Here is a 22,303-nt window from a genome sequence, read left to right as displayed (position 1 = left end):
CACTCATTGCAGAGAATGTGGCACCTCTGCTTCCCCCCAAATAACTGCCAGTAGTGCCCCCTCCCCCATAACCATGCCCACCAAACTGCACCCTGGTGGAGGGACAATGCACTCATTGAGAACTGCGATTATAGAGGATATCAAGCTCTATGGGTAAGCTAATACTTTAATTTTTTTTTTCCTGAGGAAGATTCACCCCGAGCTAACATCTGTGTCAATCTTCCTCTTTTTTGTATGTCAGTCACCACCATGGCATGGCCAGCAACAAGTGGTGTAGGTCCACACTCAGGAATTGAACCCAGGCCACTGAAGCGGAGTGTGCCAAACTTAACCACTAGGCCCCAGGGCCAGCCCCTTAAATTGTTTTAATTAAAAAATTTTAATTTCAAAAATTCCTTCAAAGCTGAGATTTTTACAAGCTCTGGACACTTGAGAAGCTCTGTTTTCAAGATGCTCTGTGCTTCAACTGGCTAACCCCTTTGACTATGTTATTGGAGCAGCGCAACACCTTTAAAGCAGGACAGGCCTGGTTAGAATCCAGACTCCAGCATCTGCAAGGTATGTAGCCTTGGGCAAGTTACTCAATTTCTCCAGCCCTCGGTATCCTTATCTGTAAACAGGCTGTTATAGAGATTAAGTGTGTCCAAAAGGTGACTACAGAGTACAGTGACCCACGAAACAGAAAATTCTATCCACCGAGAGTTCAATGAACCCAAATGTTCAAGTGTTCATGAAAGTTACACCTACCTTCAACAGCACCTGGAGAGCTGGATTCAAATTTGCCCCCATAGAGAGAACTAACTGAAGCTAGGCAACCCTAGAGAAGATAAAGACGACAGCAAGGAGCAACAGTTGAACATTTGTTGAACATTAACCATACGCACCAAATTTTTTGTTCAATGCTGCTACGCACACTGTTTAAACTTTATGACTGTGTAAAGGGAGAAGTTAACATTCTCAATCCTTTCCAGATAAAGAATAAGGAGTTTAGAAAGGTTAAAGAAGTTATTCAAGCTCAAACAGCCATAAGGGTTAGAGCCAGAATGATCAGCTTTGTCTGAGGTGAAAGTCAGAACCCCTAACAACGGCCTCTAATGAGAGGTTCTTTTACTACACAGAATTTTCACATCAACTGCCTGGCTCTCCCTGGATTTACCAACCATCAAAAAGAACAGAGGGTGAAGAACTGTCCTTTAGGATGTAAATCCTGAACAGTATTCAGGTTAGTTGTTACTATTCATCAATAAATGCACTACACCGAACGTATCTGTGCATTCGATAAATATTGATTGCACTGAATTAGATTTTTTTAAAGAGCTAACTGGAAAGCACGTTCCCTTAATTCACTAAATTAAATAAGTTACCTCTTAAGTTTTAAGGGCAGAGGTAATAACATAACTTTGAATATCCCAGAAATATTTCCCCTAGCAGTTGGCAACTTCTTTGTTTCTGTGGTTTTGAAATGTCATCTTCCGCCAATCCAATTTCTCCACTGAAAACAAAATTAGCAGATACAGAGAATCGGAATCAGAAAATGGAATTTTGATTCTCATAAGGATGTAAGAATTCAGTTTTGAACAGTTTCCTACCTGAACACAAAGACAGATTAGAAAGGAAAAACATGTAGAAATTCATACAGAAAGTTATTGGAGGCCATGAAAACAGAACGGAGTCTACTCTGCTGATCTCATTTATCAACCATAAGAGACAACTTCCCCTTTCTCACCATCAATCACTATTTATTGGATGTCTGATACATGCATATGATTGTTCCTCACAAGAGCTGGGAAAATCTGATGCCTGCGTCACTCACAAAGGTGGTTTCTGGGGACACTCCCTACTATGGCTCCAGTACGACAAGGTCACTTCAGATCATCTCTAAGTGGAATCTAAAGGTGGTAGGCTCCAAATATCATCAACAAAGAAACAGATGACATGGGAAGAAAAGCTTGTCCTCAATTACTTCTGGAATTCAATTTAATATTATCAGACAGACCCATTCCTAAAGGCTTAGGATCTCTAGCCAGTTTGAGTGTTTTCCCATACATCTTCTAGCCCTGGCCCAAAAGGAATTAAGCTCTATACTTTTCTGGAGTCTCTCTACTGGTACAGAACTCAACTGCACTCCCCAAGGCCTTGCAGAGAACAGGTGCCAATGTGAATCATTGTGCCAGCTCCCTGTGCTCACAGCAAATGCCATCACCACTGCATGGGTCCTGATCTTGCAGTATGCCCCAGCTCCTTCAATTCCAGAACAGAAGTAAGTGTGAGCAGTGGTTAATACTACTAATTTTATTATTATTATTGCATTATTATTATTATTTGGTGGGAAGAGTTTCTTTGAAGGATCTGATTTAGAGTTAATTGATGCAGACAAAACCAATAAAATTTGATGGACAAAAGATATAATGGAATGCCTTTTCAAAGAACATACAGTATATTGGTTGCAAACACCAGTTTTCAAGAGTTAAATATAAGATTGTTTTTTTCTTTCCAAGTTTTTTTTTTATTAATGTTATGATAGATTACAACCTTGTGAGATTTCAGTTGTACATTATTGTTAGTCATGTTGTGGGTACACCACTTCCCCCTTTGTGCCCTCCCCCCACCCCCCCCTTTTCCCTGGTAACCACCGATCAGATCTCCTTGTCAATATATTAACTTCCACCTATGAGTGGAGTCATATAGAGTTCGTCTTTCTCTGACTGGCTTATTTCGCTGAACATAATACCCTCGAGGTCCACCCACGTTGCTGCGAATGGGCCAATTTTGTCTTTTTATATGGCTGAGTAGTATTCCATTGTGTATATATACCACATCTTCTTTATCCAATCATCAGTTTCTGGGCATGTAGGTTGGTTCCACGTCTTGGCTATTGTAAATAATGCTGCGATGAACATAGGGGTGCAAGGGACTCTTGGGATTTCTGATTTCAGGTTCTTAGGATAGACACCCAGTAATGGGATGGCTGGGTCATAGGGTATTTCTATTTTTAACTTTTTGAGAAATCTCCATACTGTTTTCCATAGTGGCTGTACCAGTTTGCATTCCCACCAACAGTGTATGAGGGTTCCTTTTTCTCCACAACCTCTCCAACATTTGTCATTCTTGGTTTTGGATGCTTTTGCCAATCTAACGGGTGTAAGGTGATATCTTAGTGTAGTTTTGATTTGCATTTCCCTGATGATTAGCGATGATGAACATCTTTTCATGTGTCTATTGGCCATATTCATATCTTCTTTTGAGAAATGTCTGTTCATGTCCTCTGCCCATTTTTTGATCGGGTTGTTTGTTTTTTTTGTTGTTAAGCTGTGTGAGTTCTTTGTATATTATGGAGATTAACCCTTTGTCGGATAAGTGGCTTGTAAATATTTTTTCCCAATTAGTGAGCTGTTTTTTTTGTTTCAATCCTGTTTTCCCTTGCCTTAAAGAAGCTCTTTAGTCTGCTGAAGTCCCATTTGTTTTAAATATAAGATATTTAATGGAGATTATCAAGAGATGTCAAGTTCTCTCTACCAGGTGAATTGCCATTTCACTAAGGAAAAGGCCACATGCTTCTTTGTTCTCTGCAGATGTTATCTTCAACTGAATGCATTTTCCAAATACACTGACAGACACTCATACTTGTAGAAATGCAAAATAAAAAACCGAATTACCACTGTTTTTAATGTACTTTCAGCATATTTATTTACATGAGGAGTATAGATGGCAATATGCAATTTACACTCCAAAATAGTGCTTTGTCAACTGTTTATAAGCAATCTCTTCAATTCAGTAAGCATTTACTTAGAAACGGTTTCACGCCCACCACTGCACTATTTACCTAAAACCTATGGATATAAAAAGAACTCAATATGCTCTAAGAAAACTTTGATTTTTGACGAGGGAGATAAAACTTACATAAACAAAACAATCAGAGAAAAAGAGTATGATAAAAATTAATGCCAAATGAAATGTGTGATGCACTGAGAAGTGCTAATGGGGCCGGGGGCATGTGTTGTTAGGGAAGGTGTTTGACGTGGGACAACACCAGAAATCGCCATTCGAGGCTATATTTCAATAGTGCTACACAATCAACAATCAATTCTGTAAACCAGAAACAGTTTCATGCTCAATGAAAATGTTCTCCATCAGAGCATGCTCAAGAGGACAGCAATCTCACCAGATCCTGCCTCAGACGTCTCACGTAAAGACGGAGAGCGGCAGGCAGTGCCCGGTTACTGCAGCCTAAAATGGGATAAATACACAAATGTGGGCTCAGGAGGAAGGCATAGCAAGAAGTGTCTAAGGGCCAGGAAATCTGCCTAACGTGAAATTAAATCGGCATTGTGAAGTATTATGACCTCTTCTTGGAAAAAAATTGCATATATGATATTCAACTGCAATTTTCCAAGAGGCTAGGTTAAGAAACCAACTCTGTGGTTTAAGTACTTTTTCTGTTACAGGTTTTTTAAGTTGCTTCATAGGAAAGTTCTTGTAGAATTTGATAGAAAAATGACCCTTTGCTAGACTGGATTGTTGTTCCCAATTAGGCACTCCTGCCTCCCTGTAAGGTAATGATACAACCATACCCTTTGCTATGCCACTTTGTGATGCTGGGTACTAGTATGCAGAGTATACATCTCCACCCATGGGGCCGTGGGGCCTGTTTTGACCACCAGACAGTGGATCAGCAGCGTACCTCTTTTGACTTGAGGCTGTAAGAGGCCTGACAAGTTTCTGCTCTCCACTAGTAGAGAACGTTCCAGGTAGCTGTTTTTCCTTCTTCAGCATGAGTCCTGGGATAAAGACATGTGGAACAGACCTGAACTCCTACCTCAGTTTTGGAGTCCAGCCAGCCCTGCTGAACCCAGCCAAGAGCAGCCAAACCACAGTCAATCTGCAGATTCATGAAAGTGAAACAAATATTTGTGGTTCCAAGCCACTGAGACTTGGAGGCTGTTATGCAGCAGTATCACAAAAAAAGCCACTACACTCTTAGAAATATCCTGAGCCACAGATTACTCTGTGGATTTTTACCAGGAAGACCAAAGCCACATACTGTTGTACGTATAACTGTCTATACAAATAATTCTACCAAGGCCTGGACTATAAAGCCCAGAGACATAAGGGGCCAATTAACACAAATAGCCAAGAAAGCCTCCTTTCCTTCCAGTTGTCATTTACCCTATAACCAATGTGCACGGCTGTGGAGGTTTAGTTGTAAGAAGGCATCATTTGACATCAAAAGTGACTTATGCACATCTTGGTATACCCATCTATAGACTTTGGTATTATTTATTGTTATGGGTTGAATTGTGTCACCCCAAAAAAGAAATGTTGAAGTCATATCCACAGTACTCCAGAATGTGACCTCATTTGGAAAGAGGGTCTTTGCAGATGTAACTAGTTAAGAAGAGGTCATACTGAAGTATGGTGGGCCTCTAATCCAATATGACTGGTATCCTCATAAGATTGCCATATGAAGACAGAGACACACAGGGAGAACACCACGTGAAGACAGAAGCAGATTAAAGATATGCAGCTGCAAGGAATGCCAAAGATAGCCAGCAAATCGCCAGGCGCCTGAAGAGGCAAGGAAGATTCCTCTACAGCATTCAGAGAAATCACGGCCCTGCTGAAATCTTGCTTCTGGATATTTAGCCTCCAAGACTGTAAGACAACAAATTTCTGTGGTTTTAAGCTACCCAGTTTGTGATATTTTGTCATGACAGCCCTAGGAAACTAATTCACTTATTTTAAATTTTACACACTATCACTCTTCCCAAAGGATACTGTTCCAAAACTTACTGTTTTCCCAGCATGTCTATTCTGCCACATTCTCTTATAATTTAAAGGAAATGTGGGCATGAAATTGAGAGCATTGGTAAACCTTGTTTTGAAGATTAGAGCAGAAAGCTCACACAGTTAACACCTGTACACAGGAGATAATTCAAGGAGATAACTGAGTAGGTGGACTAAGAACTGACCTGATTATCAAGGAAAAATTTTAGTGTAAAAGGGGTTTTGAAATTTTCTGAGAATGTAATAAAACCATGTATTATGCCATTCATATAACACTTCAGCAATTGTAGTCTAACAAACCCATACAGCTAGAAACCCATATTCCTACACACACTTATGCTATCTTGTACCACTTTCTAATCAATTGTTCCTCACGCCCACATTCCTTCCAATCAGGCTGTAAGCTCTCTAAGGCAGGGAATGTGTCTTATGTTGTACATGCATGAGCACATGTGTGTGTGCTCACACACATATACACACACACACAACTCCCAGTTTAGATTAGACATAGGATTTATGTTTAATAAGTTGATTTTTGATATGTTATGGCTAAATACCTAACAGAAACTGACTTTGGATTATGGAACAATAAAGTCTCATCTTTTATTTAGCTTAGTGGTCTCCATTTTTTTTTTTTTTAAAGATTTTATTTTTTCCTTTTTCTCCCCAAAGCCCCCCGGTACATAGTTGTGTATTCTTCGTTGTGGGTTCCTCTAGTTGTGGCATGTGGGACGCTGCCTCAGCGTGGTCTGACGAGCAGTGCCATGTCCGCGCCCAGGATTCGAACCGACGAAACACTGGGCCGCCTGCAGCAGAGCGCGCGAACTTAACCACTCGGCCACGGGGCCAGCCCTATCCATTTTTAAAAGTCATATTCCATATCAATAAAAGCATCTGAGCAAAAATCTTAACAGGTATATTTTTTACTTATAAAAACACATCTTCTGCAGTAATATATGCATTATAAAACATGTAACAAAAATAAAAGTCATGAAAAGAGGAGATACACTTTCTAACAATTTCTTCCTATATCTTGATGGGGCGTGTGAACCTCAGTTTGGAAACCACTGGTCCAGACGACAAGAGCAAATATGTGAAAACATTTCCTAGGATTTGGCCCTTTCCAGGAAATGCAAGATCTTAAGAGAACCTAACATTTTATGAATTTTAAGCATGTTCTCTGGCAGATTCATGAAACTGTCTTGATCAAACAAGCAATATTTTAGAGTAGATGACAGAGCTGTCCTTGCAACTAAAATTAGTTTGTACATTGCTAGACTCCAACTGGAAATGCCTTTGCTAACCGTGGCATTCTCTGCAGCTCAACCCTTTGGTCTTTAGATTTTAGGAATGAAAATCTATTATCGGATTTTCAGGCAAATTTCTGCAAGACTGAAAGAACCAAATTATATAACATTCTGATCTTGAAAATAAAGGAAAGAGAAGGATGGGCAAAGGGGAAGATGAAACAGAAAATTCATAAGTCATCTCTTAAGAATGTTTTCAACACAACATCCAACCTTCCTGTGTTCCAGGTGCAGGTATGTGGATAACACTGTGCTAGAAAACTGAAGGGCAGAGAGTAACATAAAACACAACCCCTGTTGGCTTACTATAAGACCAACTAAGCCAGCCAATATTTAATTTGTGGTACATATAGTTAAGTGTCAAAAGAACTGGAATCAGGGGCCAGCCTGGTGGCGCAGTGGTTAAGTGTGAATGCTCTGCTTCGGCAGCCCGGGGTTCACCAGTTCAGATCCCGGGTGTGGACATGGCACCGCTTGGCAAGCCATGCTGTGCTAGATGTCCCACATAAAGTAGAGGAAAATGGGCATGGATGTTAGCTCAGGGCCAGTCTTCCTCAGCAAAAAGAGGAGGGTTGGCAGCAGTTAGCTCAGGGCTGATCTTCCTCAAAAAAAAAAAAAAAAAAAAAAAAAACCTGGATCAGGGGTAGAGTAGATGTCTTGGAAAGTCTTCACAGAATTGCGTATCAACCTGGTGCAGAACACTGGCTTTAAAGGAAGAAATGTGCAAGGAAATTTCAGATAGAGAGGGTAGCAAAAAGCCTGGAGGCAGGAATTACCTGGTGGTGTATGAGGGGTATGGAAGATTCTGACCCTACCAGAGTGCTGAGTTCATGGAGGTGGGGAATGGGAGCTAAGGCTGAGTGCCTGACATGCGCAGAGTATACGGTTCCATCATCACCTCGGCAGCATTCTCCGGCTTTAACTTCCAAGAAAAAGCCACCACCGCTGAAATCTCATAAATCATTTGACTTGGTCTATTTATTCTTGCAGAACTAGCCTTGCAGCTGATCTATACACAAAGCAAGCAAGCTAAATGCAAGAAAATACCAAGCAGATGGCATGTGGGTGAAGATGTTGAGGAAGTGAAATATTAGTAGCTTTGAAATCAGGAAGAGAAAGTAAAATATGTTAAAATGAGTATGCATTTCGTAAAGAAAAGTTGAGACTATAAGAATCCTATGATATATTACTTTTACTAATTTCTAACAATTATCACTGTAATATATAGATATATAAAATTGTGAAAATAGAAATTACCTATAATCCCATCAATGAGGAAAAAAGCTTTAATATTTTGTCATTTTCTTTTTTTCTATGCAGAGGCATTTTAAAATCAAATTAGGATCTTTTTGTACATATAGGTTGGTGGACTATCATTTTAAAAAGGATTCCATTGTTGGATTTGTCTCAAATTTTCACAACTCATGCTTGATAATCACCCTTGATGTCACCCTTCATCACCCCAATACTTACATAGTTGCTTACTCTGTGACAGACAGGTTCCCAGTACTTTACATATATTAACTTATCTAATTCTCAATACAATGTGGGAGGGATACACTATTATCTTCATTTTACAGATGACAAAATCAAGGAGAAATTAACTTGCCTGAGTTCACACAGCTGGTAAATGGTGGAACAGGACTCCAAGCCAAGCAGCTGGCTCCAGCGTCCCTTCTCTACCCACTCTACCATACCACCTGCCTCCCAGAGACAACGTGCTCACCACTGAAATTAAGCCTGATCTCTGATTTCCTTAGGATATACTCTTAGAAGAGAATCACTGGTGCCAAGGGATTCTATGAGCCAACCTGCTCTCCATCTAAGGTATACCAACTTACCCACTCACCATCCCTGAAAGGGGAATATGCTATGACCCAACCTCAACCTTGCCAACCCTGTGATGGACTTTTAAAATCTAATTATTATTTGCATTTCTTTGATGCAATGAAGTCGAATCTTTTTTCATTTCATTTCATTTCATGCCGTGACCATTTGTAGTTCCTTTTTTGTGAATTATCTATTCCCATTCCTGCTACAGATTGAATGATTGTGCCCCACCCATATATTGAAAACCTAATGCCCAAGGTGATGGTATTAAGTGGGCTCTTTGGGAGGTCCTCAGGTCATGAGGGCCGAGCCCTCATGAATAAGATTGGTGCCACTCATAAAAGAGGTCCCAGAGAGCTCCTTAGCCCCTTCTGCCACATGAGGATACAACGAAAAGTTGGCAGTCTGCAACCCGGAAGACAGCCCTCACTAGAATCCCACCATGCGGCACCCTGGTCTTCGACTTCCAGCCTCCAGAACTGTGAGCAATAAATTTCTGCTGTTTCTAGGCCACCTAGCCTATGGTATTCTCTTATAGCAGCCTGAACAGACTAACACAGTTCCCTACTAGAATGCTTTTTAAAGAGTTAAAGCATGTTAAATTGAAACTATTTTGGAAGGTGCTGTGATTCACCATATCAAAGAGAGTGGCTAACTAGCTGTTCCAGTGGGACCCTAAAGACAGGCAGTACCTTGGGGGAATCACCAGGACCTAGGGCTGAGGGCTCAGCTGTAAATACCAGCAACCGTAAGGACTGAGCAGGCCCTCCTAACAGACAGATAGCTGGAAACTGTGCGTTATACCACCCAGCAGGGGCTGTACTTATCCAATGCCTGGAATATTCATTACTGCCATGCAGGACACCCTCAATTCTCACATCAACATGTCTGGGGAAACAAATCAGTAAATCTGATGTTTGCTTAGTAAGGTCAGCATTAAAGAAGGAAAATAAAAGACCTTGTTGGATCTCTCACGAACAGAGCCGCCTCACGAATTTTTCCTCTTCTCCACAGCATTCCTGGTTAGTGATCAGAAGCATCCACCAGTCAGAGGATTCCACACCAACAGTGCTGAACAAACACTATTAAATTCTTACTCTAAATCCTCTGTTAATCAGTCAACAGCATAAGACCTCATTCCAGGCACTCTGCAATAAAACCCAGCACCCAGGACACCCTCTGATTCCCTGGCTTGGAGTTAAAAATACCTCATTCACAGCCTTAGGATCACTTCTTCGGAAGGGCCACTCTCTTCAGAGGGTCCCTGTCATCTAACAGCATTGATATTTAATTCTTCGAATTTCTTAAGAGTAATCTTTTCTCCTATTAGGTCCCTAAATGTCACTGACACCCTGATGGAGGCTTTTGCCCCTTCATGTACCAACTACACAGGGAAACCCAGCAGTGGAGGCATAAAAGACTCTCCCAGATGAGGGCCATAATAAATACAAAAGTTATTTTTAAGGAGTGTTAACACAATGTTTGAGAATTTGTAAGCAAGCCAGGAATGCTAAAGAAAAATGATACGGACATGTAGAATACTGAGGTGGGGGTGGGGGATAGAAGAGAAATGAATGGTTAAATAAAGGCTTCAACCATGGATTTTTTTTTTTTTTGGACCAATCTTAGCATGCTATCCAAAATCACAGTTAATTTTCAGTAGAAAGACAATTTTGCTATTTATAGGACATGCCTGTTCCCAGGATGGAAGGCTACTTGGGACACTATATTACATGTGGAAGGCTCCATGAGTTTCAGGAATCTCAACTAAGAATGGCCGCTAGACATGACACCAGAACTGAGTGTGGCTTGCTAATGAAAATAGGAGGACAGAGTGTCCCAAGCAGAGAGAACAGCATGGAGACGAAAAATCATAGGCTATGCACATGCAGGGGTGACAACCAGTTTTGTATTACTAAAACAGAGATTCCTAACTTGGGGTCCAGAAACCAGGACATGTAGGAAAAATGGTGTGTGATGAGACCACGACTTTCATCAGATTTTTTTTAAGGGTCCCTGATTCTGGGGGAGAGTGGGAGGATTAGTGAAGAACATTTATGGGCCAGTGCATGATGGGGAGGGGCAGGGAGCAAGAGAAGAATTCCTCAGGGCCCAAGAGACTAGGCTAAGATTCATGATGGACTCCTTCCTATGTAGGATAGGAATGCTTTGGGTTAGAAGAGGAAATTATAGAAGGAAGACTGGCTGAAACGTAGGGAAAGGTAAAATGCAGGCAACTGTCCAACACATCTGAGGAGCCAAACAAGGGTGGTGGGAATGGAAAGAAGGGAATTTGAGAAATGGCTAGGAGATCAAATGAGCATGCTGAATGTGTATATTTGCTTATATATGCATAAAATGTCACTGGAGGATTCCCAAGTAACTGCTAACACTGGCTGCCAGCGGACAGAGGAAGCAGGTAATAGGGAAAGAGGATGAGAGGGAGTCCTTTCACTGTGTACCCATTTGTGCCTTTTGAGTCGCATGAAAGTATATTACCTTCCACAAAAATAAATTTATTTTTAAAAGACAGAGGTTATCAGAACAAGATGCCTCAATGTAAAACTTTTCCCACATCTCTCTCCAAACCCCCTCCAATGTTTCAAGTTGCACTTCTGAATTCAGATTATTTTTACCCCAAAGACTCCTAGATTGTACCAATGACTGACCCTTGAGAAGAGCCAATCTCTCTGTCAACCTGGGTGATAAATATATCAAACTGAACTTAGCATCATATAGATGTGAGTAACTATTTACCTGGTTAAATCAACCAACTTAACAGGTAGTTGTCAAATACCAGAATGAAGAAAGTCTGGTCAGTTAACTCACAGAGCTCAATCTTTTAAATGTTATGGTAAAGAAAACAGGCTCAAAGAAGAATTTATATCTGATTTATTAAAACAAAGATGAATCAAATAAATTACTGATGTGAAAGAGGTCAGATGTGAGGTCCAGTATACTGAGTATCAAGCTAGTGTAGGCTAGCTCTTTGGCTAAAAACCACTTTTCAAATTATACGGAATGAATCTCTTGCTCAGCCTAATACAGCATACAAGGCAAGTACTCCAGAAATAATTGACTTAAAATGGTTTTACCAATTTTCAATTAGTGATAAGTGGACATAAATTTAATAGTAAAAAAATAAGTGGCATTTAGGTTCACAAAACTATGTGACACTGTTTTCCATTTGACTATATAAGCTCAAATATACTAAACTTGCAATACTCGTTCAAAACATTTAATGGAACCGATTCAACTTGTTAATCAAAAACACACTATGTCCACAGATTGATTCTGCAAACGTTTTCTTTTATTTGATTTTATGTTTTACATTTTGCCTTTTTCTATGAAGGATGTGAGTCAGCTTAAAATAATAAATTCAAAAAAATAGGAAAATATAATTAGATAAAAATCAGAATCAAGATAAACAAAGTAGAACAGAAGCTCCAAGACCAAAGGGAAAGTCAGAACATCGACATTAGGTCACAGGTTTATATAAGGTTATTAAAATTGAGTTGCGAATTTGACTCCACATTTCCTAGTAGCCAAATCAGAAAGGAAATAGAATCAATGATCTGATTCCAGTTTCGCATGATGGAAAAAAGAGATCTGTTCAGGAGACCTAAATCTTTTCTTCGGCATTTGGAGCTGAATGGTATTTCTTGCATGGGTCTCCAAACAGGAGCTGTAGAAGGGACCATGATCTTAATAACCACATCTCTTAAGTAACGTAATGGTAGGTTTCTTGTGACTGTGTTTATTAATAGAATCCCCCAGTATGAGTGCAAGTTGGGGAGAGGGGTGCAAAGGATGTAAAATAGTGTAACCAAAGTACATAGGTTCTGAAGATCAGGTCTAACATCTAGAATTGCAGGAGAATGGGGGGATGTCATGGCCTTTGTTCAGCCAATCCTCTGTAAACATTTGTCTCCATTAAACTTCTGATCAAATTTATGAGCAGACAATTCATATTCTCTGGCATGTGCAGAAATAAAGGCATTCCCTACCACTGTTGAGGGGAGCTGAATACACAATTATTCTTCAGCCGTCACTTACTTCTATTTGAAATGCAAGGTTATACACATTTTCTCTTCTAAACTTTTTCTGCAACCATAACAATTTTGTTTCCAACATAAGTGAATTGAGTGGATCCTATTAGACGTAAACAACAACAAACAGTATGGGTAAGATAAAATAGAACCGGGATAAAAAATTATGCTGGAATAATAAAGGACAGTAAATAACATTTAGCAAGAAGGGATAGAGGTTTCAGCAATAAAACCTTAGGGAAAATACAGAAAGATAAGATAGAGTAAACCAGGTCTTAGAATTGCATTCCAGTGGTGCATATGGAGGCGGGTGCTGGAGGCTCACCAGATGGGACCCAGGTAGTGAGTCAACCAATCGCAGAGGCATTGCGCATTTGGATGCAGGACAAATACAGAAAAACGCCTCTTCCATTCTGAGATTAGGAAGCAGCTCTTACTTGACTGATTTCAAGGCCAAGAGTGCCACACCGTCTAAGTGCTCAACTTTTATCTGTCAAGTGAACAAATAAGTGTTTATTATCTGCAGCAAAGTAAAGAGTTTACTATAACCATCAGGGAGGACCCTTTTGAGAAGTTTAAAGTGAGCAAGGAAGAATAATGTAAATTAATGGCTCAATGTCCTTGATCACAAATTTCAGATGTGTAAAATGTAGCTATCTTTATTTCATGGGGGAATTTTTGCTTTGTTTTAATAAATCATAATATATTTCTCATAAGTTCCCCCCCACGGTTGGTTCCTCCAATCTCACTACCTTTTCCATGAAAGTGTTAATTCCTCGCCATCTAGGAAGAACTCAAGTAGGCTGGAGAAGCAACAGTAATGGCTTACCATAGTTTGGTGCAAATAAGTGTTTTGGGTAACATGTAGTGAGGACAGTGAAGAGGTATTAAAACGACCAAAAAAAAAAAAAAAAAAAAAAGAAAGAAAGAAAAGAAATAAATGACTGGACCACTCCCAGATTATTTTGTTAAGCAAAGAGACTGAAAAGAGGTTAATACTGACTCATAAAACTTACATAACAGCAAAATAAAAACAATCAAAACAGGAAATATCATACTGCAAAAATAAAGCAAATGAAACGTGATGCAGTTATCCTTGATTTTTTTTTCCAAGAAAACATAAAATTTAAAAGCAGAAGGCACTGGATCCTTCAAATCTCAGATTTCACACCCACCCTGGGTGTCAAACTTGGAAATTGATCTGCTTATATATTGAGGAAAACACATATGGTTGAAAATGTGTATCTATACTGTATATTTTGAATCATTTAGGAATCACAGACATTCCTAAATGCTTTATTTCTACCTTTACCTGTAACAAAATACATTATAATTAGATCAACCACAACTCTAAAATGAGCTAATATGTCACTTATTAACCAAATCACAGCTACCTCTTGAGTAACTTAAAATTTTCTTTTAAACATGAATTGCACTTTTTTTTTTAATTGTGCTTGAGAGTTTAACTGAAATAAATCTGATTAGCAACGAGACTGGAAAATCTGTAAGCTTAGACACGAAATGAATTTATATTAGGAACTAGGGAAAATCACCCCATTTAATAAAACATCAGAGAAGGATAATATATGGTCCTAAAAATGTCAAAATTGAAACTCAGATGTAAACAGAATTTGACTGTTTATACAAAGAAGATTTTTTTTAAAAATCCAGTTAAACTTCAATGGTCACAGATACACAAATACATTTTAATCCTAAATTGTCGTTGGATGAAGCTTGAAACGCAGTTCCTTCAACAAATAACTAATGAGCGCCCATCATGCATCAGACGCAAGGAATTACAGGATTGAACAAGACGAAGACTGTCCTGCAGTTTACACTGGTCCATTTCCCATAGCTCTAACCTTAATACGTTAATATAAAACTGGAGCTTACAATGATCCACTTGCCAAAACTCTAGACTTTATTGCTTAATATAAAATAAAAAATGATAGCCTGTGAAGAGAGAATCTTGCCAGAAGCTCTGAGGTATGAACTTTACACTTGGGGGAGAAGAAGGAGTTTATAACCAGTTTTTCACAAATACAAACCGTAACATCTAGTTGGAAGCCAGGCTGTGCCCAAGGCTGCCTCTGCTGGCCGACTCGGTGCATCCTTCCAGCAGATTCTCAACTCCCAACACCTGTATCAAACTTGCCACTCTTAAACGCATCCCTTCCCGTAAAGCAGGAGGCAGCACGAGAATACCCCCAACCCCATCTATCTCCGGAATAATCTGACTTCCAGAAGGACTTTCTCTAACTGGCCCTAAAATGTTGACTGTAAGGGTTTGAGTCATCAATTTTATATACCAGCCAGCCAGCTGTGAAATACATAAAAACCCACAGCGACTTCTACATGCCGCTAAATAACGCTTTGCGTGGCTACACCTTTGGCTAAAACAGGAAGAACGCATCTGCTCACCCAGCTGAAAAAACACGGTGAAATGCTTTTACCTGAGCTGCTGAAAATCTCCCTCCCCCCCGCCCCCCGCAAACGAGCACACGCCAACTCGTCCTCCCCACCCCCTCCCGCAGCGCGCACCCCACGGGCCCTGGGGGTGGGCAGGGAAGGGTCAAGCTCTCCTTCCCCACCGCTCGGCCTCCTGAGCTCCAGAAAGGTTGTCCGATTGACAGGGGGCTGCGCCCAGCGCCATTAGCACACCTCCGAGCGCCCCGCCGAGGCGCGGCGGGAGGCAAGTTTGGCGGGTCCCGGCGCCTGCCCCCCGCCTCTCCCCAGCGGCAGCATCAGCAGCGGGCGGCGGCGAGGGCAGGTCCCCGCCTTACCCACCTACCTACAGGGCGGGGGCGCCGGCTCCTCGCGTCCAGAAGGGGATGGGGCGCACGCATTTCTGGGAGCGGTGGCCTCTGCTGCTCGGCGCCGGGGAGCGCATCCTCCAGGGTGGGTGGAAGGAGGGGTCGGGGGAGGACCGTGCGCCGAGGAGGAGCAGGGCAGGAGGGAGGAGCCCCGAGGCGCGCGCCCCGGGGGACCGGAGTCCGGAGCTGGCGGCCGCCGGGACTCCTCGGGCCTCGCCCCGCGCGCGGCGCCTTGCCAACCCTGCAGCTGCGCCCGCGGTCAGGGCATCGGCCGCGACAGGCTCTCGGGCCCGGCTGGAGGCGGGGAGCTGCGGGTGGCGCGACGCGGTGCAGAAGCCCGCCTCTAGCTCCGCCCGGCCCTCGCCACGCGCTGCGCCCCTCCGCAGCGGCGGGGGCCGGGGAGCCGGGCGGCCTGGCTCGGCGGCTCGGGCTGCCCCTGCGGCATCCTCGCCGCGCCGGCGCCCTCCGAGCTGGGAGGCCGGGCACCCCCGCCGCCCCCGGCTGCTGCAGCCCCCGCTGCCCGGGCACAGCCCAGCCCAGCCCGGCCCGGCGGCTCCGCCCCGGAGAGCTGCGCGCGCGGCCTCCGCAGGCCTCAGCCCATTGTGACGCCTCCCGAGAGCGAGCTCGTCGCTGCCGGGGCGGCCGGACGCCGGCTGCGAGCCCGCCGGAGCCTGGGAGGGGCTGCTTACCTCGCCCTGGGCCGCATCCCCTACAGCGGGCCCGCCGTGGCCGCCACTCTTCGTGGGAAGTAAGGCTTTGAGAACAGGACTGGAGTTACAGCGTCTCCCAGAGTTTTAAAGCCTTGCGTTTCCTTCCAGCTCGGGGACCATTGGCCACAATAAATTCATCCTTCTGTCCTTTCCGGCTTTGCGTTTCGCAAAGGGGCCCACCATCTCCTCCCCCTCCCGTTCCCGTCCCCGTCCCGCATCCCGTATGCTGCCAAATTGCAATCATTACAGCAAAGGGGACGTAGCAATTGGGCCCTGCAGGCTGACTCTTGGCAGAGACCCGAGAGAGCCTTGTTTGGGAGGATTTGCATCAGCTGCAGGTCAGTGCCTGTGAGCTGCCCATCCCCACTTGGGCGCTGTGTGGTCCCATGACCAGCACTGCAAGATGACTAGGAGGATTTGGCCTTGAAGTTCACCCTTAGACACAGAAAAAAACTCAAGGCAGAGCCTGCAGCTGGTCTGATAACATTGGTGTGTCAGAGGCCACACGCACACAGGCACGCCAGATAGCGGCCTCCTCTGGGCTGTTGATGCTGCTTGTGCTGTAACAGCCTCGCATGGAAGGCGGAGCAAAGCATTTAACTGCGGTGCCTTTGGCATTTCAGTTGCAAGTGGTCATGTACTATCTTGCGAAATAAGGAATAAGCGCCCAATTCTGCACCGAGCATGTATAAAATTGGAGCTCAGGTTTACATAGTTTTGGTTTGAATGTGAAGTACTGGGTATTTTTCTCTTTTTTCTATAAGCATTGTGTTATTTGCAAATTATTTTCAAGGGAAAATCAGGCTCCTAAAAATATAAAGAGCTGATTTCATTGAATCAAAAGAACACGGTTAGGGATTTCCAGAGAAACTGAGCTGCTCTCACACTTCTTTGATGAGTGCTTTTATGATTTTGAAGTCTAAGGTTAATTTTTAAAAAACAGGCAAAGAAAAGACATGTTCCGTAGAAGTACAAACTGTGATACAATCGCTAAGAATTTTTGAGACAGTTCTTTCAAGCAAAGTGGAGGTCCAGTGGGGAGCAGAGCAGGAGCTGCACTGGCTTGGGGTCAGGACCTCATCACTTCCAGGGACTCCGACTCATCTAGAGCCCCATTTATTTTCAAAAGATACCTACTATTATTCATGATATTTTGCCCCCAAATCGGAATAAGTCGATTACAGGAATGTATATATGTGATGTAGTTTCTGCAGGAAACGTCCATTGAGTTCTAATTCTTCCCTGTTTCCATCCTTTCCCCACCAATCATCCTCTTTTGTTTTTCTCTCTTTGTTTCTCTATGTCAAGAAACAAATTAAGTAGTGATCTTGTTTATTAGGCAAAGATATAACAATGTATTTTAAAAGTTGTAACCATCGATTATAAAATGTTTGTCAGCCTTTTGAAAACATTGCATGCAGTTTAAGGATCCTCTTTGTGGTTTTCCTGAACTCCCCTAGGACTGCATGCTGTATCATATGCTTGCAACATTTTATTATAGTGAAAGTCTCCGTATAATAGATTTCCGCTCCCCAGCTTAGAGGGGGGAATTCCCCCTTAAAGATTCTTCACTCATTCTTTTTCATTAACTCAGCATTTATCGATTTGCCTAAGCTTTATCTTTATAGAGAAATCAGAAGAAATGAAACCATTTCCTTATCCTCTAGATCTGTGCTGTCCAATATGGTACCCATTAGACACATGTGGCCGTTTAAGTTTAAATGAAAGGAAATTTAAAAATGCAATTTTTCATCCCACTAGCCACACTTCAAGCCCTGAAGAGCCACAAGTGGCTAGTGACTACTCTTTTGGACAGCATAGCACAGAATAGAACATTTCCATCACTGCAGAAAATTCTTCTGGACAGTGCTGCTCTAAATAAAAATAAATCTTGAAATTTTAATTGGGAGATAATATATAACACATAAAATAATTTGGAAAAATCTTAGTACACTACAGATCAAACCTCATTAGAATGTATATGTCTTAAGAACACGGTACTCTCTAAGAATTCAGGCTCCGGCTTCAGACCACAGCTCCATCATGTACTGACCCTGGGTACCTTAATCTCTGTTGCTTTATCTGTAAAAGGGGGGCAATAGTAGTGCCAACTTTATAGTGTGGACATAGGGATTAAATGAGATAATCCATGAACGATGCTTAGGCTAAAGGCTAGAATGTGGCCTTCAATAAAAGTTAGCTATTACCATAACAAGACACATTATTCTAATAAAGGTTTCCTTTTTGAATAATTATATCCCTTGCACCCCTAACTGTACCTCGCTAATAGAGGGTGCTCAGTAAATGCTAAGTTACTGAAAAAGGATAGTGCTACACTGATTTTATGGATCCAAGGGCCTCTGTTAAATATAAAGACTGACCATTCTATCTCTGTTGAAGGGTAGAGGCCATTTTAGGGCAATTTAGGTAGAACTGTCATCTCACTTTTTCTGAGACAAAGAACCCTATATGATGAGACTTCAGGGTAGATATGGAGAAGCAGAGATCTCTTTAGTTCTTAAAGGAAGAAAAGAGGGGTCACTTCACTTGCCCTCCTTGTGCTCCACAGGGTAGGAACTGGACCAGTGGGAGGCAACTGGATCCCTGAGCTCAGGCGCTAAGCGACTTCGGGGGAGGAGGGGTGTGGGTAGGAATTCCATGGTTTCAAAAAAATCACCAAACAATAGCAACGATCATTGCAAATGTGTTCAGTGTTTGTCTTACACATCTATCTAAAGATAATTTTGTAATAAAGAAGTATGGCCAGCACATCTTCTTAAGCACAACACCTGGGACCTGTCATGGAACTGGAGTTCCAGGAACATGGGCCAATGCACCTCTAACACTTCGCCAGTGGATAAGTAATGAGCTCACCATCACTGAAAGAATTGAAACTTCTTTGGAAGTTTTCTCTGTAGAGGTATAAAGGAGGAGATTTGTGCATTGGCTCATGAGTTTAGTCTATTAGCACCAAGAAAGTTCACTCTTTAATGGTTAAACCTACCCTCCTTTTTCTAGCACAGAGAGAAACACCTGCTTTCACACAGGTGACTTAGGCTGTTGACACACAGGAGTTTCATGGGAGGTAGATACTGATGACATCTGTGAAGGTCTGTGAGTAGCCATCCTGCACCTAAAGAGCAGAACAGAGTTCACTATTTAATGGTGTTGCAGGCAGTGGCTCATTTCCACAACTGGGATCATTGGTCCAGCACATCACAGATTCCACCTTGAGTTTTGAGAAGAACATAAATAGGTCTTTTTATGGATGGACCTGGGTTCAGTGTTTCTCTTGGCTTGTTACAAAGTCTAAAGAGGAGATAGAAATCTTCCTACAATTTGAAAGGAGGAGACTGCCAGAGCGTATTGAGAAAGAAATACTGACATATAGAAATGGATTGCTGTCTGCGTGCCTGTCAGTACACAGAACTTATGGCTGATATTTAGGTTAAGCACAATAAATTTGCCCTTTTCTTTTATTCACAGTTAATTTAAAAATAGCTGCTTCGGGACAGTTTCTTCTCTCGTATTTCTGCTAAAAATGGTCTGTTCACTAGCTTAAGAATTCATTACATATTTTTTACATTTTCTGAAAAACATTCAAATAAACTGGTGCTAAGACTGTGGTGCTAAGATATAATTTAAAATTCTGAAATGAATCCCTAAACTCAAAGTGACAGTAAGTGGTGGTGGTGGTTTGGATTTACTGGGTGAAAGAAACTTACAGTGCAATAAGCTGAACAGGGAGTTTTTCGAAAGAAGGAAATATAGATTCACAAAAGATATACAGGGAGCCAGGTTTCCCCCACCCCCGCCATCCCAGTTGGTTGTCCCCCAGTGGTAACGTCTTGCATAACTAAAGTACAATAACAAAGCCAGAAAATTGGCATTGGTATACTCTTTAGAGCTTATTCAGATTTCGCCAGTTTTATATACACTCGTGTGTGTGTGTGTGTGTGTGTGTGTGTGCGCGCGTGCGTTTTCTATGAGATTTTATCATCTGTATAGAGTCTTTCACCACCACTACAATAACATACAGGACTGTTCTATCACAGCAAAGCTCCCAAAGCCTACCTCTTTACCGTCATATCCATCCTCCTCCCCACCACATCTCAAATTCCTGTCAATCACTAATCTGTTCCCATCTCTATAATTTCAAAAATGCTATATAAATGGAATCATACAGTATGTTACCTTTTGGATTGGCTTTTTTTTTTCATGAGCCTAACTCCCTTGGCATCCATCCAAGTTGTTTTGTGTATCAACAGTTTGTTCCTTTTTTTAAAAAAAAATTTTTTTGAGGAAGATTAGCCCTGAGATAACATCTGCCACCAATCCTCCCCCCACTTTTTTTTTTTGCTGAGGAAGACTGGCCCTGAGCTAACATCCATGCCCATCTTCCTCTACTTTATGTGGGACGCCTGCCACAGCATGGTTTGACAAGTGGTGCGTAGGTCCGAACCCAGGATCTGAACCAGCAAACCCCGGGCTGCTGAAGTAGAAGATGCGAACTTAACTGCTGTGCCACTGGGCTGGCCCTAGTTTGTTCCCTTTTTTGATAAATATTTCATAGTATGGATGTATCATAGTTTAGCCATTCACCATCAAAGGATATTTCAGTTGTTTTCAGTTTGGGGCTATTATGAATAAAGCTGCTAGAAACATTCGTGTGCAGCTTTTGTGTGAAAAGTTTTCATTTCTCTGGGATAAATGCCCAGGAGTACAATTGATGAGTCATATGTTAAGTGCCTTTTCAGTCTCAAAAGAAACTGACAAACGAGTTTCCAGAGTGCCTGTACCATTTTACATTCCCACCAGCAAAGTATGTGCGATGAATGATGCATTTTGAACCTAGTAAATAAACTTACTAAGTTAAAGCACAGTCATACATTTCTTTTACCATCCACTACTCTACCACATTGTAATTGCTCGTTTACTTGAACCCCACCAGACTAAGCCTCAAGGTCAGGGATCCTGCTTTGTTCATCTTGATGTCATTGATGCCTAACATATATTAGGTAGTGAATAAATATTTGTTCAGTGGATGAACAAATTAATGAACAGAAGAAGAAAAACTGGTAAGGTTGAAATCAAATTGAAAATAAATCATCAATAAGGTATAACTATAACTGAATTTGAATTGGATGCCATGATTTTTCTTGCAATATATAACAACAATTTTCAAATCAGAAACTGGTACTCTATAAGGTGAGTCCTTTGTGGGCAAATTAATAAAAACTAAATACTAAATTATGTTGGGCCAAGGTTATTCTTTGTAGTGCTTTGGTAACAGCAAATGATTGGAAACGATCTAAATGCCCAATGATACGAAGCTGCTTTAATAAAATGTCTTTACGGTGGAATGCTATGAATTATCAAAAATAATGAGAAAACTCTTTATATAAAGAATGGATATCCTTTCGAAGAAATAATTTAAAAAAAATTACAGAAAGGTATATAGAGTGTGCCACTCTTTGTGTAAAAATTAAAAAAAGGAAATTAAAAAAGATGTTAATTCTTCCTCAGTTAATCTATAAAGTACAGGGTGTCCCTAGACCATCTTGTGCCAGAAAGAAGTGCTCAAAACCTTATAGGGACATGTCAAAAGGATACAGGAGCCAGCTTGAAAGGACTCCTTCTGGCCAAATTTGGTACAATTTAAATATTAAATGAATAATGCAATAGATTAGATCAATAACTACGTAGATATAGCAATAGATAATACATGAAATAAAAACACAAAGCAAAAAGAATAGTCCAAACTGATATTTAAAAATTAAATAAAGAATAAAAAGAGGGAGGAGAGAAAG

General features: G+C 41.5%; 1 protein-coding gene across 6 annotated transcripts in view; it reads right to left on the bottom strand.

Moving 5' to 3' along the window:
* Positions 1–22,303, bottom strand: part of NCOA7 (nuclear receptor coactivator 7) — a 147,210-nt gene that overhangs the window by 121,522 nt on the left and 3,385 nt on the right. For 2 of the 6 annotated variants that reach the window (XM_044757114.2, XM_044757117.2), the window contains exon 1: positions 15,762–16,345. The exons of 2 other annotated variants lie outside the window; for them this stretch is intronic. The gene's annotated coding sequence lies outside the window, so the exon portion shown is untranslated. Of the gene's footprint in view, positions 1–747; positions 813–15,761; positions 16,346–16,472; positions 17,056–22,303 lie in introns of those variants that run through there. 2 more of the 6 variants (XM_014858309.3, XM_044757116.2) reach the window with 2 other exon arrangements.

This window comes from Equus asinus, chromosome 24 (genome assembly GCF_041296235.1).
Source record: "Equus asinus isolate D_3611 breed Donkey chromosome 24, EquAss-T2T_v2, whole genome shotgun sequence".
In the NCBI taxonomy this organism is placed as follows: Eukaryota; Metazoa; Chordata; class Mammalia; order Perissodactyla; family Equidae; genus Equus; species Equus asinus.
The sequence above is the reverse complement of the archived record's forward strand: the minus strand, read 5'-3'. Positions and strand labels throughout refer to the sequence as shown.